This window comes from Amia ocellicauda, unplaced genomic scaffold, assembly GCF_036373705.1.
Source record: "Amia ocellicauda isolate fAmiCal2 unplaced genomic scaffold, fAmiCal2.hap1 HAP1_SCAFFOLD_33, whole genome shotgun sequence".
Lineage (NCBI taxonomy): Eukaryota > Metazoa > Chordata > Actinopteri > Amiiformes > Amiidae > Amia > Amia ocellicauda.
In genome coordinates, this window is record NW_027102898.1 from 1,047,437 (window position 1) to 1,060,151 (window position 12,715).

The 12,715-nt window shown below is 46.6% G+C and overlaps 8 non-coding genes and 30 pseudogenes across 8 annotated transcripts; all 38 read right to left on the reverse strand.

Annotated features, from left to right (window-relative positions):
* Nucleotides 1-172: 172 nt before the first annotated feature.
* Nucleotides 173-291, reverse strand: LOC136731116 (5S ribosomal RNA). The gene has a single exon (XR_010809514.1). It is a non-coding gene; the product is annotated as a 5S ribosomal RNA (ribosomal RNA).
* Nucleotides 292-507: 216 nt separating this feature from the next.
* LOC136731491 (uncharacterized) lies at nt 508-626 on the reverse strand (annotated as a pseudogene).
* Nucleotides 627-831: 205 nt separating this feature from the next.
* On the reverse strand, nt 832-950 carry LOC136732054 (uncharacterized; annotated as a pseudogene).
* Nucleotides 951-1,163: 213 nt separating this feature from the next.
* On the reverse strand, nt 1,164-1,282 carry LOC136731504 (uncharacterized; annotated as a pseudogene).
* A 215-nt stretch (nt 1,283-1,497) lies between these two features.
* LOC136731156 (uncharacterized) lies at nt 1,498-1,616 on the reverse strand (annotated as a pseudogene).
* A 218-nt stretch (nt 1,617-1,834) lies between these two features.
* LOC136731813 (uncharacterized) lies at nt 1,835-1,953 on the reverse strand (annotated as a pseudogene).
* Nucleotides 1,954-2,170: 217 nt separating this feature from the next.
* LOC136732015 (uncharacterized) lies at nt 2,171-2,289 on the reverse strand (annotated as a pseudogene).
* A 218-nt stretch (nt 2,290-2,507) lies between these two features.
* Nucleotides 2,508-2,626, reverse strand: LOC136731100 (uncharacterized; annotated as a pseudogene).
* Nucleotides 2,627-2,843: 217 nt separating this feature from the next.
* LOC136731157 (5S ribosomal RNA) lies at nt 2,844-2,962 on the reverse strand. The gene has a single exon (XR_010809518.1). It is a non-coding gene; the product is annotated as a 5S ribosomal RNA (ribosomal RNA).
* A 215-nt stretch (nt 2,963-3,177) lies between these two features.
* Nucleotides 3,178-3,296, reverse strand: LOC136731941 (uncharacterized; annotated as a pseudogene).
* Nucleotides 3,297-3,519: 223 nt separating this feature from the next.
* On the reverse strand, nt 3,520-3,638 carry LOC136731496 (uncharacterized; annotated as a pseudogene).
* A 222-nt stretch (nt 3,639-3,860) lies between these two features.
* LOC136731313 (uncharacterized) lies at nt 3,861-3,979 on the reverse strand (annotated as a pseudogene).
* Nucleotides 3,980-4,197: 218 nt separating this feature from the next.
* On the reverse strand, nt 4,198-4,316 carry LOC136731800 (uncharacterized; annotated as a pseudogene).
* A 220-nt stretch (nt 4,317-4,536) lies between these two features.
* LOC136731155 (uncharacterized) lies at nt 4,537-4,655 on the reverse strand (annotated as a pseudogene).
* A 210-nt stretch (nt 4,656-4,865) lies between these two features.
* Nucleotides 4,866-4,984, reverse strand: LOC136731507 (uncharacterized; annotated as a pseudogene).
* A 209-nt stretch (nt 4,985-5,193) lies between these two features.
* On the reverse strand, nt 5,194-5,312 carry LOC136731286 (uncharacterized; annotated as a pseudogene).
* A 209-nt stretch (nt 5,313-5,521) lies between these two features.
* Nucleotides 5,522-5,640, reverse strand: LOC136731287 (uncharacterized; annotated as a pseudogene).
* A 209-nt stretch (nt 5,641-5,849) lies between these two features.
* Nucleotides 5,850-5,968, reverse strand: LOC136731801 (uncharacterized; annotated as a pseudogene).
* A 226-nt stretch (nt 5,969-6,194) lies between these two features.
* LOC136731668 (5S ribosomal RNA) lies at nt 6,195-6,313 on the reverse strand. Its single transcript, XR_010809658.1, has one exon. It is a non-coding gene; the product is annotated as a 5S ribosomal RNA (ribosomal RNA).
* A 209-nt stretch (nt 6,314-6,522) lies between these two features.
* Nucleotides 6,523-6,641, reverse strand: LOC136731863 (uncharacterized; annotated as a pseudogene).
* A 221-nt stretch (nt 6,642-6,862) lies between these two features.
* On the reverse strand, nt 6,863-6,981 carry LOC136732009 (uncharacterized; annotated as a pseudogene).
* A 218-nt stretch (nt 6,982-7,199) lies between these two features.
* LOC136731802 (uncharacterized) lies at nt 7,200-7,318 on the reverse strand (annotated as a pseudogene).
* A 220-nt stretch (nt 7,319-7,538) lies between these two features.
* LOC136731126 (uncharacterized) lies at nt 7,539-7,657 on the reverse strand (annotated as a pseudogene).
* A 224-nt stretch (nt 7,658-7,881) lies between these two features.
* LOC136731896 (uncharacterized) lies at nt 7,882-8,000 on the reverse strand (annotated as a pseudogene).
* Nucleotides 8,001-8,210: 210 nt separating this feature from the next.
* LOC136731607 (5S ribosomal RNA) lies at nt 8,211-8,329 on the reverse strand. The gene has a single exon (XR_010809600.1). It is a non-coding gene; the product is annotated as a 5S ribosomal RNA (ribosomal RNA).
* A 223-nt stretch (nt 8,330-8,552) lies between these two features.
* Nucleotides 8,553-8,671, reverse strand: LOC136731538 (uncharacterized; annotated as a pseudogene).
* A 223-nt stretch (nt 8,672-8,894) lies between these two features.
* On the reverse strand, nt 8,895-9,013 carry LOC136731942 (uncharacterized; annotated as a pseudogene).
* Nucleotides 9,014-9,232: 219 nt separating this feature from the next.
* Nucleotides 9,233-9,351, reverse strand: LOC136731189 (uncharacterized; annotated as a pseudogene).
* Nucleotides 9,352-9,561: 210 nt separating this feature from the next.
* Nucleotides 9,562-9,680, reverse strand: LOC136731843 (5S ribosomal RNA). The gene has a single exon (XR_010809727.1). It is a non-coding gene; the product is annotated as a 5S ribosomal RNA (ribosomal RNA).
* Nucleotides 9,681-9,902: 222 nt separating this feature from the next.
* On the reverse strand, nt 9,903-10,021 carry LOC136731508 (uncharacterized; annotated as a pseudogene).
* A 223-nt stretch (nt 10,022-10,244) lies between these two features.
* Nucleotides 10,245-10,363, reverse strand: LOC136732010 (uncharacterized; annotated as a pseudogene).
* A 220-nt stretch (nt 10,364-10,583) lies between these two features.
* Nucleotides 10,584-10,702, reverse strand: LOC136731715 (5S ribosomal RNA). Its single transcript, XR_010809703.1, has one exon. It is a non-coding gene; the product is annotated as a 5S ribosomal RNA (ribosomal RNA).
* Nucleotides 10,703-10,928: 226 nt separating this feature from the next.
* On the reverse strand, nt 10,929-11,047 carry LOC136731890 (uncharacterized; annotated as a pseudogene).
* A 209-nt stretch (nt 11,048-11,256) lies between these two features.
* On the reverse strand, nt 11,257-11,375 carry LOC136731947 (uncharacterized; annotated as a pseudogene).
* A 210-nt stretch (nt 11,376-11,585) lies between these two features.
* LOC136731739 (uncharacterized) lies at nt 11,586-11,704 on the reverse strand (annotated as a pseudogene).
* Nucleotides 11,705-11,920: 216 nt separating this feature from the next.
* On the reverse strand, nt 11,921-12,039 carry LOC136731609 (5S ribosomal RNA). Its single transcript, XR_010809602.1, has one exon. It is a non-coding gene; the product is annotated as a 5S ribosomal RNA (ribosomal RNA).
* Nucleotides 12,040-12,255: 216 nt separating this feature from the next.
* Nucleotides 12,256-12,373, reverse strand: LOC136731732 (uncharacterized; annotated as a pseudogene).
* A 210-nt stretch (nt 12,374-12,583) lies between these two features.
* LOC136731419 (5S ribosomal RNA) lies at nt 12,584-12,702 on the reverse strand. The gene has a single exon (XR_010809544.1). It is a non-coding gene; the product is annotated as a 5S ribosomal RNA (ribosomal RNA).
* Nucleotides 12,703-12,715: the final 13 nt, after the last annotated feature.

Here is a 12,715-nt window from a genome sequence, read left to right on the forward strand (position 1 = left end):
ACTTCCAGTAAAAAAAAAAAAAAAAAGAAAAAAAGAAAAACGGAGGGAAAAAAATCAGTGCCGCAAAGGGTGTTGAAAGTAGCCAGGTACGTGTACAATTCTTCAATTAAATCTCCTCCAGACAGAAAGAGAGTATTAAGATCTACGATGATGTTACCCAGGAGACGTATAAAGCTTGCAGCACCTGGTATTTCCAGGAGGTCACCCATCCAAGTACTGACCAGGCCCTGCCCTGTTTAGCTTCCGAGATCTGATGAGATCGGTCGCGTTCAGGACGGCGTGGCCGCAAGCCGAGAGGCCTGGCAGCATGATGTCTCTTAAAGGCGGGCGGGTTTTGACGGACCTTCCAGCAAAAAAAAAAAGAAAAAAGAAAAATGGAGGGAAAAATATCAGTGCAGCAAAGGGTGTTGAAAGTTGCCGGGTACGTGTACATTTCTTCAATTGTATCTTCTCCTGACAGAAAGAGAGTATTAAGAGCTACAATGAAGTTACCCAGGAGACGTAAAAAGCTTGCAGTACCTAGTTTTTCCAGGAGGTCACCAATCCAAATACTGACCAGGTCCTGCCACGTTTTGCTTCCTAGATCTGACAAGATCGGGCGCGTTCAGGACGGTGTGGCCGCAAGCCAAAAAGCCTGGCTGCATGATGTCTCTTAAAGGCTGGCGGGTATTGATGGAACTTCCAGCAAAAAAAAGAAAAATGGAGGGAAAAATACCAGTGCAGCAAATGGTGTTGAAAGTAGCCGGGTACGTGTACAAATCCTCAATTATAACACCTCCAGACAGAAAGAGAGTATTAACAGCTACAATGAAGTTACTCAGGAGACTAAAAAGCTTGCAGCACCAGGTATTTCCAGGAGGTCTCCCATCCAAGTATTGACCAGGCCCTGCCCCGTTTAGCTTCCGAGATCTGACAAGATCGGGCATGTTCAGGTCAGTGTGGCCGCAAGCCTAGAGAGCTGGCTGCATGATGTCTCTTAATGGTTGGCGGGTATTGACGGAACTTCCAGCAAAAAAAAAAAAAAAGAAAAACGGAGGGAAAAATATCAGTGCAGCAAAGGATGTTGAAAGTAGCCAGGTACGTATACAATACTTCAATTATATCTCCTCCAGACAGAAAGAGAGTATTAAGAGCTACGATAAAGTTACCCAGGAGACGTAAAAAGCTTGCAGAACCAGGTATTTCCAGGAGGTCCCACATTCAAGTAATGACCAGGCCCTGCCCCGTTTAGCTTCCGAGATCTGACGAGATGGGGCGCGTTCAGGACGGTGTGGTTGCAAGCCAAGAGGCCTGGCTGCATGATGTCTCTTAAAGGCTGGTGGATATTGACGGAACTTCCAGCAAAATAATGAAGAAAAAATAAAAATGGAGGGAAAAATATCAGTGCAGCAAAGGGTGTTGAAAGTAACCGGGTACGTGTACAATACTTCAAATATATCTCCTCCAGACTGAAAGAGAGTGTCAAGAGCTACGATGAAGTTACCCAGGAGACGAAAAAGCTTGCAGCACCTGGTATTTCCAGGAGGTCACCCATCCAAGTACTGACGAGGCCCTGCACCGTTTAGCTTCCGAGATCTGATGAGATCGACCGCGTTCAGGACGGTGTGGCCACAAGCCAAGCAGCCTGGCTGCATGATGTCTCTTAAAGGCTGGAGGGTATTGACGGAACTTCCAGCAAAAAAAAAAAAAGAAAAAAGAAAAATGGAGGGAAAAATATCTGTGCAGTAAAGGGTGTTGAAAGTAGCCGGGTACGTGTACAATTCTTCAATTAAATCTCCTCCAGACAGAAAGAGAGTATTAAAAGCTACGACGAAGTTCCCCAGGTGACGTAAAAAGCTTGCAGCACCTGGTACTTCCAGGAGGTCTCCCATCCAAGTACTGACCAGGTCCTGCCCCGTTTAGTTTCCGAGATCTGACGAGATCGGGCGCGTTCAGGACGGTGTGGCCACAAGCCGAGACGCCTGGCTGCATGATGTCTCTTAAAGGCTGGCGGGTATTGACGGAATTTCCAGCATAAAAAAAAAAAAAAAATAGAAAAATGGAGGGAAAAATATCAGTGCAGGAAAGGGTGTTGAAAGTAGCCGGGTACGTGTACAATTCTTCAATTATATCTCCTCCAGACTGAAAGAGAGTATTAAGAGAAACGATAAAGTTACCCAGGAGACGTAAAAGCTTGCAGCACCAGGTATTTCCAGGAGGTCTCACATTCAAGTACTGACCAGGTCCTGCCCCGTTTAGCTTCCGAGATCTGACGAGATCGGGCGCGTTCAAGATGGTGTGGCAGCAAGCCGAGATGCCTGGCTGCATGATGTCTCTTAAAGGCTGGCGGGTATTGACGGAATTTCCAGCAAAAAAAAAAAAAAAAAAAAGAAAAACGGATGCAAAAATATCAGTGCAGCAAAGGGTGTTGAAAGTTGCCGGGTACGTGTACAATACTTCAATTATATCTCCTCCAGACAGAAAGAGAGTATTAAGAGCTACGATAAAGTTACCCAGGAGAAGTAAAAAGTTTGCAGCACCTGGTATTTCCAGGAGGTCACCCATCCAAGTACAGACCAGGCACTGCCCCGTTTAGCTTCCGAGATCTGACGAGATCGGTCGCATTCAGGACGGTGTGGCCACAAGCCGAGACGCCTGGCTGCATGATGTCTCTTAAAGGTTGGCGGGTATTGACGGAACTTCCAGCAGAAAAAAAAAAAGAAAAAGAAAAATGGAGGCAAAAATATCAGTGCAGCAAAGGGTGTTGAAAGTTGCCGGGTACGTGTACAATACTTCAATTATATCTCCTCCAGACAGAAAGAGAGTATTAAGAGCTACGATAAAGTTTCCCAGGAGAAGTAAAAAGCTTGCAGCACCTGGTATTTCCAGGAGGTCTCCCATCTAAATACTGACCAGGCCCTGCCCCGTTTAGCTTCCGAGATCTGACGAGATCGGGCGCATTCAGGACGGTGTGGCCACAAGCCGAGACGCCTGGCTGCATGATGTCTCTTAAAGGCTGGAGGGTATTGACGGAACTTCCAGCAAAAAAAAAAGAAAAAAGAAAAATGGAGGGAAAAATATTTGTGCAGTAAAGGGTGTTGAAAGTAGCCGGGTACGTGTACAATTCTTCAATTAAATCTCCTCCCGACTGAAAGAGAGTATTAAGAGCTACGATGAAGTTACCCAGGAGACGTAAAAAGCTTGCAGCACCTGGTATTTCTAGGAGGTCTCCCATCCAAGTACTGACCAGGCCCTGCCCCGTTTAGCTTCCGAGATCTGACGAGATTGGGGGCGTTTAGGACGGTGTGGCCGCAAGCCAAGAGGCCTGGCTGCATGATGTCTCTTAAAGGCTGGCGGGTATTGACGGAACTTCCAGCAAAAAAAAAAAAAAAAAGAAAAAAAGAAAAACGGAGGGAAAAAAATCAGTGCCGCAAAGGGTGTTGAAAGTAGCCAGGTACGTGTACAATTCTTCAATTAAATCTCCTCCAGACAGAAGGAGAGTATTAAAAGCTACGACGAAGTTCCCCAGGTGACGAAAAAAGCTTGCAGCGCCTGGAATTTCCAGAAGGTCTCACATTCAAGTAATGACCAGGTCCTGCCCAGTTTAGCTTCCGAGAGCTGACGAGATGGGGCGCGTTCAGGACGGTGTGGCCGCAAGCCAAGACGCCTGGCTGCATGATGTCTCTTAAAGGTTGGCGGGTATTGACGAACTTCCAGCAGAAAAAATAAATAATAATAAAAATAAAAAAATTGATGGAAAAATATCAGTGCAGCAAAGGGTGTTGACAGTAGCTGGGTACGTGTACAATACTTCAATTATATCTCCTCCAGACAGAAAGAGAGTATTAAGAGCTACGATAAAGTTACCCAGGATACGTAAAAGCTTGCAGCACCAGGTATTTCCAGGAGGTCTCACATTCAAGTTCTGACCAGGTCTTGCCCCGTTTAGCTTCCGAGATCTGATGAGATCGGGCGCGTTCAGGACGGTGTGGCCGCAAACCTACAGGCCTGGCTGCATGATGTCTCTAAAAGGCTGGCGGGTATTGACGGAACATCAAACAAACAAAAAAAAAAAATAATAGAAAAATGGAGGGAAAAATATCAGTGCAGCAATGGGTGTTGAAAGTAGCCGGGTACGTGTACAATACTTCAATTATATCTCCTCCAGAAAGAAAGAGAGTATTAAGAGCTACGATGAAGTTACCCAGGAGACGTAAAAGCTTGCAGCACCAGGTATTTCCAGGAGGTCTCACATTCAAGTACTGACCAGGTCCTGCCCCGTTTAGCTTCCGAGATCTGACGAGATCGGGCGCGTTCAGGATGGTGTGGCCGCAAGCCGAGACGCCTGGCTAAATGATGTCTCTTAAAGGCTGGCGGGTATTGACGGAACTTCCAGCAAAAAAAAAAAAAAAAGAAATAGAAAAATGGAGGGAAAAATATCAGTGCAGCAAAGGCTGTTGAAAGTAGCCGGGTTCGTGTACAATTCTTCAATTATATCTCCTCCAGACAGAAAGAGAGTATTAAGAGCTACGATGAAGTTACCCAGGAGACGTAAAAAGCTTGCAGCACCTGGCATTTCCAGGAGGTCACCCATCCAAGTACTGACCAGGCCCTGCCCCGTTTAAATTCCAAGATGTGATGAGATCGGGGGCGTTCAGGACGGTGTGGCTGCAAGCCAAGAGGCCGGGCTGCATGATGTCTCTTAATGGTTGGCGGGTTTTGACGGAACATCCAGCAAAAAAAAAAAAGAGAAATGGAGGGAGAAATACCAGTGCAGCAAAGGGTGTTGAAAGTAGCCAGGTACGTGTGCAATTCTTCAATTAAATCTCCTCCAGACAGAAAGAGAGTATTAAAAGCTACGACGAAGTACCCCAGGTGACGAAAAAAGCTTGCAGCGCCTGGAATTTCCAGAAGGTCTCACATTCAAGTAATGACCAGGCCCTGCCCAGTTTAGCTTCCGAGAGCTGACGAGATGGGGCGCGTTCAGGACGGTGTGGCCGCAAGCCAAGACGCCTGGCTGCATGATGTCTCTTAAAGGCTGGCGGGTATTGACGGAACTGCCAGCAATAAAAAAAAATAGAAATGGAGGGAGAAATACCAGTGCAGCAATGGGTGTTGAAAGTAGCCGGGTACGTGTACAATACTTGAATTATATCTCCTCCAGACAGAAAGAGAGTATTAAGAGCTACGATGAAGTTACCCAGGAGACGTAAAAGCTTGCAGCACCAGGTATTTCCAGGAGGTCTCACATTCAAGTACTGACCAGGTCCTGCCCCGTTTAGCTTCCGAGAGCTGACGAGATGGGGCGCGTTCAGGACGGTGTGGCCGCAAGCCAAGACGCCTGGCTGCATGATGTCTCTTAAAGGCTGGCGGGTATTGACGGAACTGCCAGCAATAAAAAAAAATAGAAATGGAGGGAGAAATACCAGTGCAGCAATGGGTGTTGAAAGTAGCCGGGTACGTGTACAATACTTGAATTATATCTCCTCCAGACAGAAAGAGAGTATTAAGAGCTACGATGAAGTTACCCAGGAGACGTAAAAGCTTGCAGCACCAGGTATTTCCAGGAGGTCTCACATTCAAGTACTGACCAGGTCCTGCCCCGTTTAGCTTCCGAGAGCTGACGAGATGGGGCGCGTTCAGGACGGTGTGGCCGCAAGCCAAGACGCCTGGCTGCATGATGTCTCTTAAAGGCTGGCGGGTATTGACGGAACTGCCAGCAATAAAAAAAAATAGAAATGGAGGGAGAAATACCAGTGCAGCAATGGGTGTTGAAAGTAGCCGGGTACGTGTACAATACTTGAATTATATCTCCTCCAGACAGAAAGAGAGTATTAAGAGCTACGATGAAGTTACCCAGGAGACGTAAAAGCTTGCAGCACCAGGTATTTCCAGGAGGTCTCACATTCAAGTACTGACCAGGTCCTGCCCCGTTTAGCTTCCGAGATCTGACGAGATCGGGCGCGTTCAGGATGGTGTGGCCGCAAGCCGAGACGCCTGGCTGCATGATGTCTCTTAATGGCTGGCGGGTATTGACGGAACTTCCAGCAAAAAAAAAAAAAAAAAAAAAAAAAAAAAGAAAAATGGAGGGAAAAATATCAGTGCAGTAATGGGTTTTGAAAGTAGCCGGGTACGTGTACAATTCTTCAATTATATCTCCTCCAGACAGAAAGAGAGTTTAAGAGCTACGATGAAGTTACCCAGGAGACGTAAAAAGCTTGCAGCACCTGGCATTTCCAGGAGGTCACCCATCCAAATACTGACCAGGCCCTGCCCCGTTTAAATTCCAAGATCTGATGAGATCGGGGGCGTTCAGGACGGTGTGGCTGCAAGCCGAGAGGCCTGGCTGCATGATGTCTCTTAAAGGTTGGCGGATATTGACGAACTTCCAGCAAAAAAAAAAAAGAAAAATGGAGGGAAAAATATCAGTGCAGCAAAGGCTGTTGAAAGTAGCCGTGTACGTGTACAATTCTTCAATAATATCTCCTCCAGACTGAAAGAGAGTATTAAGAGCTACGATGAAGTTAACCAGGAGACGTAAAAAGCTTGCAGCACCTGGTATTTCCAGGAGGTCACCCAACCAAGTACTGGCCAGACCCTGCCCCGTTTAGCTTCCGAGATATGATGAGATCAGGCGCGTTCAGGACGGTATGGCCGCAAGCCAAGAGACCTGGCTGCATGATGTCTCTTAAAGGCTGGCAAGTATTGACGGAACTTCCAGCAAAAAAAAAAAAAAAAAAAAAATAGAAAAAGGGAGGGAAAAATATCAGTGCAGCAAAGGGTGTTGAAAGTAGCCGGGTACATGTACAATTCTTCAATTATATCTCCTCCAGACAGATAGAGAGTATTAAGAGCTACGATAAAGTTACCCAGGAGACGTAAAAGCTTGCAGCACCAGGTATTTCCAGGAGGTCTCACATTCAAGTACTGACCAGGTCTTGCCCCGTTTAGCTTCCGAGATCTGATGAGATCGGGCGCGTTCAGGACGGTGTGGCCGCAAACCTACAGGCCTGGCTGCATGATGTCTCTAAAAGGCTGGCGGGTATTGACGGAACATCAAAGAAAAAAAAAAAAAAAAAAATAGAAAAATGGAGGGAAAAATATCAGTGCAGCAATGGGTGTTGAAAGTAGCCGGGTACGTGTACAATACTTCAATTATATCTCCTCCAGACAGAAAGAGAGTATTAAGAGCTACGATGAAGTTACCCAGGAGACGTAAAAGCTTGCAGCACCAGGTATTTCCAGGAGGTCTCACATTCAAGTACTGACCAGGTCCTGCCCCGTTTAGCTTCCGAGATCTGACGAGATCGGGCGCGTTCAGGATGGTGTGGCCGCAAGCCGAGACGCCTGGCTAAATGATGTCTCTTAAAGGCTGGCGGGTATTGACGGAACTTCCAGCAAAAAAAAAAAAAAAAAAAAAAGAATAATGCAGGGAAAAATATCAGTGCAGCAAAGGCTGTTGAAAGTAGCCGGGTACGTGTACAATTCTTCAATTATATCTCCTCCAGACAGAAAGAGAGAATTAAGAGCTACGATGATGTTACCCAGGAGACGTAAAAAGTTTGCAGCACCTCGTATTTCCAGAAGGTCACCCATAAAAGTACTGACCAGGCCCTGCCCCGTTTAAATTCCGAGATCTGACGAGATCGGGCGCGTTCAGGACGGTGTGGCCGCAAGCCGAGAGGCCTGGCTGCATGATGTCTCTTAATGGCTGGCGGGTATTGACGGAACTTCCAGCAAAAAAAAAAAAAAAAAAAAAGAAATAGAAAAATGGAGGGAAAAATATCAGTGCAGTAATGGGTTTTGAAAGTAGCCGGGTACGTGTACAATTCTTCAATTATATCTCCTCCAGACAGAAAGAGAGTATTAAGAGCTACGATAAAGTTACCCAGGAGACGTAAAAGCTTGCAGCACCTGGTATTTCCAGGAGGTCACCCATCCAACTACTGACCAGGCCCTGCCCCGTTTAAATTTCAAGATCTGATGAGATCGGGGGCGTTCAGGACGGTGTGGCTGCAAGCCAAGAGGCCGGGCTGCATGATGTCTCTTAATGGTTGGCGGGTTTTGACGGAACATCCTGCAAAAAAAAAAAAGAGAAATGGAGGGAGAAATACCAGTGCAGCAAAGGGTGTTGAAAGTAGCCGGGTACGTGTACAATTCTTCAATTATATCTCCTGCAGACAGAAAGAGAGTATTAAGAGCTACGATGAAGTTACCCAGGAGACGTAAAAAGCTTGCAGCACCTGGTATTTCTAGGAGGTCTCCCATCCAAGTACTGACCAGGCCCTGCCCCATTTAGCTTCCGAGATCTGACGAGATCGGGCGCATTCAGGACGGTGTGGCCGCAAGCCGAGAGGCCTGGCTGCATGATGTCTCTTAAAGGCTGGCGGGTATTGACGGAACTTCCAGCAAATAAAAAAAAAAAAAGAAAAAAAGAAAAATGGAGGGAAAAAAATCAGTGCCGCAAAGGGTGTTGAAAGTAGCCAGGTACGTGTGCAATTCTTCAATTAAATCTCCTCCAGACAGAAAGAGAGTATTAAAAGCTACGACGAAGTTCCCCAGGTGACGAAAAAAGCTTGCAGCGCCTGGAATTTCCAGAAGGTCTCACATTCAAGTAATGACCAGGCCCTGCCCAGTTTAGCTTCCGAGAGCTGACGTGATGGGGCGCGTTCAGGACGGTGTGGCCGCAAGCCAAGACGCCTGGCTGCATGATGTCTCTTAAAGGTTGGCGGGTATTGACGGAACTTCCAGCAGAAAAAATAAATAATAATAAAAATGAAAAAATTGATGGAAAAATATCAGTGCAGCAAAGGGTGTTGACAGTAGCTGGGTACGTGTACAATACTTCAATTATATCTCCTCCAGACAGAAAGAGAGTATTAAGAGCAACGATAAAGTTACCCAGGAGACGTAAAAGCTTGCAGCACCAGGTATTTCCAGGAGGTCTCACATTCAAATACTGACCAGGTCTTGCCCCGTTTAGCTTCCGAGATCTGATGAGATCGGGCGCGTTCAGGACGGTGTGGCCGCAAACCTAGAGGCCTGGCTGCATGATGTCTCTAAAAGGCTGGCGGGTATTGACGGAACATCCAAGAAAAAAAAAAAAAAAAAAATAGAAAAATGGAGGGAAAAATATCAGTGCAGCAATGGGTGTTGAAAGTAGCCGGGTACGTGTACAATACTTCAATTATATCTCCTCCAGACAGAAAGAGAGTATTAAGAGCTACGATGAACTTACCCAGCAGACGTAAAAAGCTTGCAGCACCTGGTATTTCCAGGAGGTCTCCCATCCAAGTACTGACCAGGTCCTGCCCCACTCAGTTTCCGAGATCTTACGAGATCGGACGCGTTCAGGACGGTGTGGCCGCAAGCCGAGATGCCTGGCTGCATGATGTCTCTTAAAGGCTGGCGGGTATTGACGGAACTGCCAGCAATAAAAAAAAATAGAAATGGAGGGAGAAATACCAGTGCAGCAAAGGGTGTTGAAAGTAGCCGGGTACGTGTACAATTCTTCAATTATATCTCCTGCAGACAGAAAGAGAGTATTAAGAGCTACGATGAAGTTACCCAGGAGACGTAAAAAGCTTGCAGCACCTGGTATTTCTAGGAGGTCTCCCATCCAAGTACTGACCAGGCCCTGCCCCGTTTAGCTTCCGAGATCTGACGAGATCGGGCGCATTCAGGACGGTGTGGCCGCAAGCCGAGAGGCCTGGCTGCATGATGTCTCTTAAAGGCTGGCGGGTATTGACGGAACTTCCAGCAAATAAAAAAAAAAAAGAAAAAAAGAAAAATGGAGGGAAAAAAATCAGTGCCGCAAAGGGTGTTGAAAGTAGCCAGGTACGTGTGCAATTCTTCAATTAAATCTCCTCCAGACAGAAAGAGAGTATTAAAAGCTACAACGAAGTTCCCCAGGTGACGAAAAAAGCTTGCAGCGCCTGGAATTTCCAGAAGGTCTCACATTCAAGTAATGACCAGGCCCTGCCCAGTTTAGCTTCCGAGAGCTGACGAGATGGGGCGCGTTCAGGACGGTGTGGCCGCAAGCCAAGACGCCTGGCTGCATGATGTCTCTTAAAGGTTGGCGGGTATTGACGGAACTTCCAGCAGAAAAAATAAATAATAATAAAAATGAAAAAATTGATGGAAAAATATCAGTGCAGCAAAGGGTGTTGACAGTAGCTGGGTACGTGTACAATACTTCAATTATATCTCCTCCAGACAGAAAGAGAGTATTAAGAGCTACGATAAAGTTACCCAGGAGACGTAAAAGCTTGCAGCACCAGGTATTTCCAGGAGGTCTCACATTCAAGTACTGACCAGGTCTTGCCCCGTTTAGCTTCCGAGATCTGATGAGATCGGGCGCGTTCAGGACGGTGTGGCCGCAAACCTAGAGGCCTGGCTGCATGATGTCTCTAAAAGGCTGGCGGGTATTGACGGAACATCCAAGAAAAAAAAAAAAAAAAAAAATAGAAAAATGGAGGGAAAAATATCAGTGCAGCAATGGGTGTTGAAAGTAGCCGGGTACGTGTACAATACTTCAATTATATCTCCTCCAGACAGAAAGAGAGTATTAAGAGCTACGATGAACTTACCCAGCAGACGTAAAAAGCTTGCAGCACCTGGTATTTCCAGGAGGTCTCCCATCCAAGTACTGACCAGGTCCTGCCCCGTTTAGCTTCCGAGATCTGACGAGATCGGGCGCGTTCAGGATGGTGTGGCCGCAAGCTGAGACGCCTGGCTGCATGATGTCTCTTAATGGCTGGCAGGTATTGACGGAACTTCCAGCAAAAAAAAAAAAAAAAAAAAAAGAAAAAGAAAAATGGAGGGAAAAATATCAGTGCAGTAATGGGTTTTGAATGTAGCCGGGTACGTGTACAATTCTTCAATTATATCTCCTCCAGACAGAAAGAGAGTATTAAGAGCTACGATGAAGTTACCCAGGAGACGTAAAAAGCTTGCAGCACCTGGCATTTCCAGGAGGTCACCCATCCAAGTACTGACCAGGCCCTGCCCCGTTTAAATTCCAAGATCTGATGAGATCGGGGGCGTTCTGGACGGTGTGGCTGCAAGCCGAGAGGCCTGGCTGCATGATGTCTCTTAAAGGTTGGCGGATATTGACGAACTTCCAGCAAAAAAAAAAAAGAAAAATGGAGGGAAAAATATCAGTGCAGCAAAGGCTGTTGAAAGTAGCCGTGTACGTGTACAATTCTTCAATAATATCTCCTCCAGACTGAAAGAGAGTATTAAGAGCTACGATGAAGTTACCCAGGAGACGTAAAAAGCTTGCAGCACCTGGTATTTCCAGGAGGTCACCCAACCAAGTACTGGCCAGACCCTGCCCCGTTTAGCTTCCGAGATATGATGAAATCAGGCGCGTTCAGGACGGTGTGGCCGCAAGCCAAGAGACCTGGCTGCATGATGTCTCTTAAAGGTTGGCGGGTATTGACGGAACTGCCAGCAAAAAAAAAAAAGAAAAATAGAGGGAAATATACCATTGCAGCAAAGGGTGTTGAAAGTAGCCGGGTACGTGTACAATACTTCAATTATATCTCCTGGAGACAGAAAGAGAGTATTAAGAGCTACGATGAAGTTACCCAGGAGACGTAAAAAGCTTGCAGCACCTGGTATTTCTAGGAGGTCTCTCATCCAAGTACTGACCAGGCCCTGCCCCGTTTAGCTTCCGAGATCTGACGAGATCGGGCGCATTCAGGACGGTGTGGCCACAAGCCGAAAGGCCTGGCTGCATGATGTCTCCTAAAGGCTGGCGGGTATTGACGGAACTTCCAGCAAAAAAATAAAATAAAAAGAAAAATGGAGGGAAAAATATCAGTGCAGCAAAGGGTGTTGAAAGTAGCCTAGTACGTGTACAATTCTTCAATTATATCTCCTCCAGACAGAAAGAGAGTATTAAGAGCTACGATGAAGTTACCCAGGAGACGTAAAAGGCTTGCAGCACCTGGTATTTCTAGGAGGTCTCCCATCCAACTACTGACCAGGCCCTGCCCCGTTTAGCTTCCGAGATCCGACGAGATCGGGCGCATTCAGGACGGTGTGGCCGCAAGCCGAGAGGCCCACCTGCATGATGTCTCTTTAAGGCTGGCGGGTATTGACGGAACTTCCAGCAAAAAAAAAAAGAAAAAAGAAAAATGTAGGGAAAAATATCAGTGCAGCAAAGGGTTTTGAAAGTAGCCGGGTACGTGTACAATTCTTCAATAATATCTCCTACAGACTGAAAGAGAGTATTAAGAGCTATGATGAAGTTACCCAGGAGATGTAAAAAGCTTGCAGCACCTGGTATTTCTAGGAGGTCTCCCATCCAAGTACTGACCAGGCCCTGCCCCGTTAGCTTCCGAGATCTGACGAGATCGGGCGCGTTCAGGATGGTGTGGCCGCAAGCCAAGATGCCTGGCTGCATGACGTCTCTTAAAGGCTGGCGGGTATTGACGGAACTGCCAGCAAAAAAAAAAAAGAAAAATAGAGGGAAATATACCAGTGCAGCAAAGGGTGTTGAAAGTAGCCGGGTACGTCTACAATTCTTCAATTATATCTCCTGGAGAAAAAAAGAGAGTATTAAGAGCTACGATGAAGTTACCCAGGAGACGTAAAAAGCTTGCAGCACCTGGTATTTCTAGGAGGTCTCCCATCCAAGTACTGACCAGGCCCTGCCCCGTTTAGCTTCCGAGATCTGACGAGATCGGGCGCATTCAGGACGGTGTGGCCACAAGCCGAAAGGCCTGGC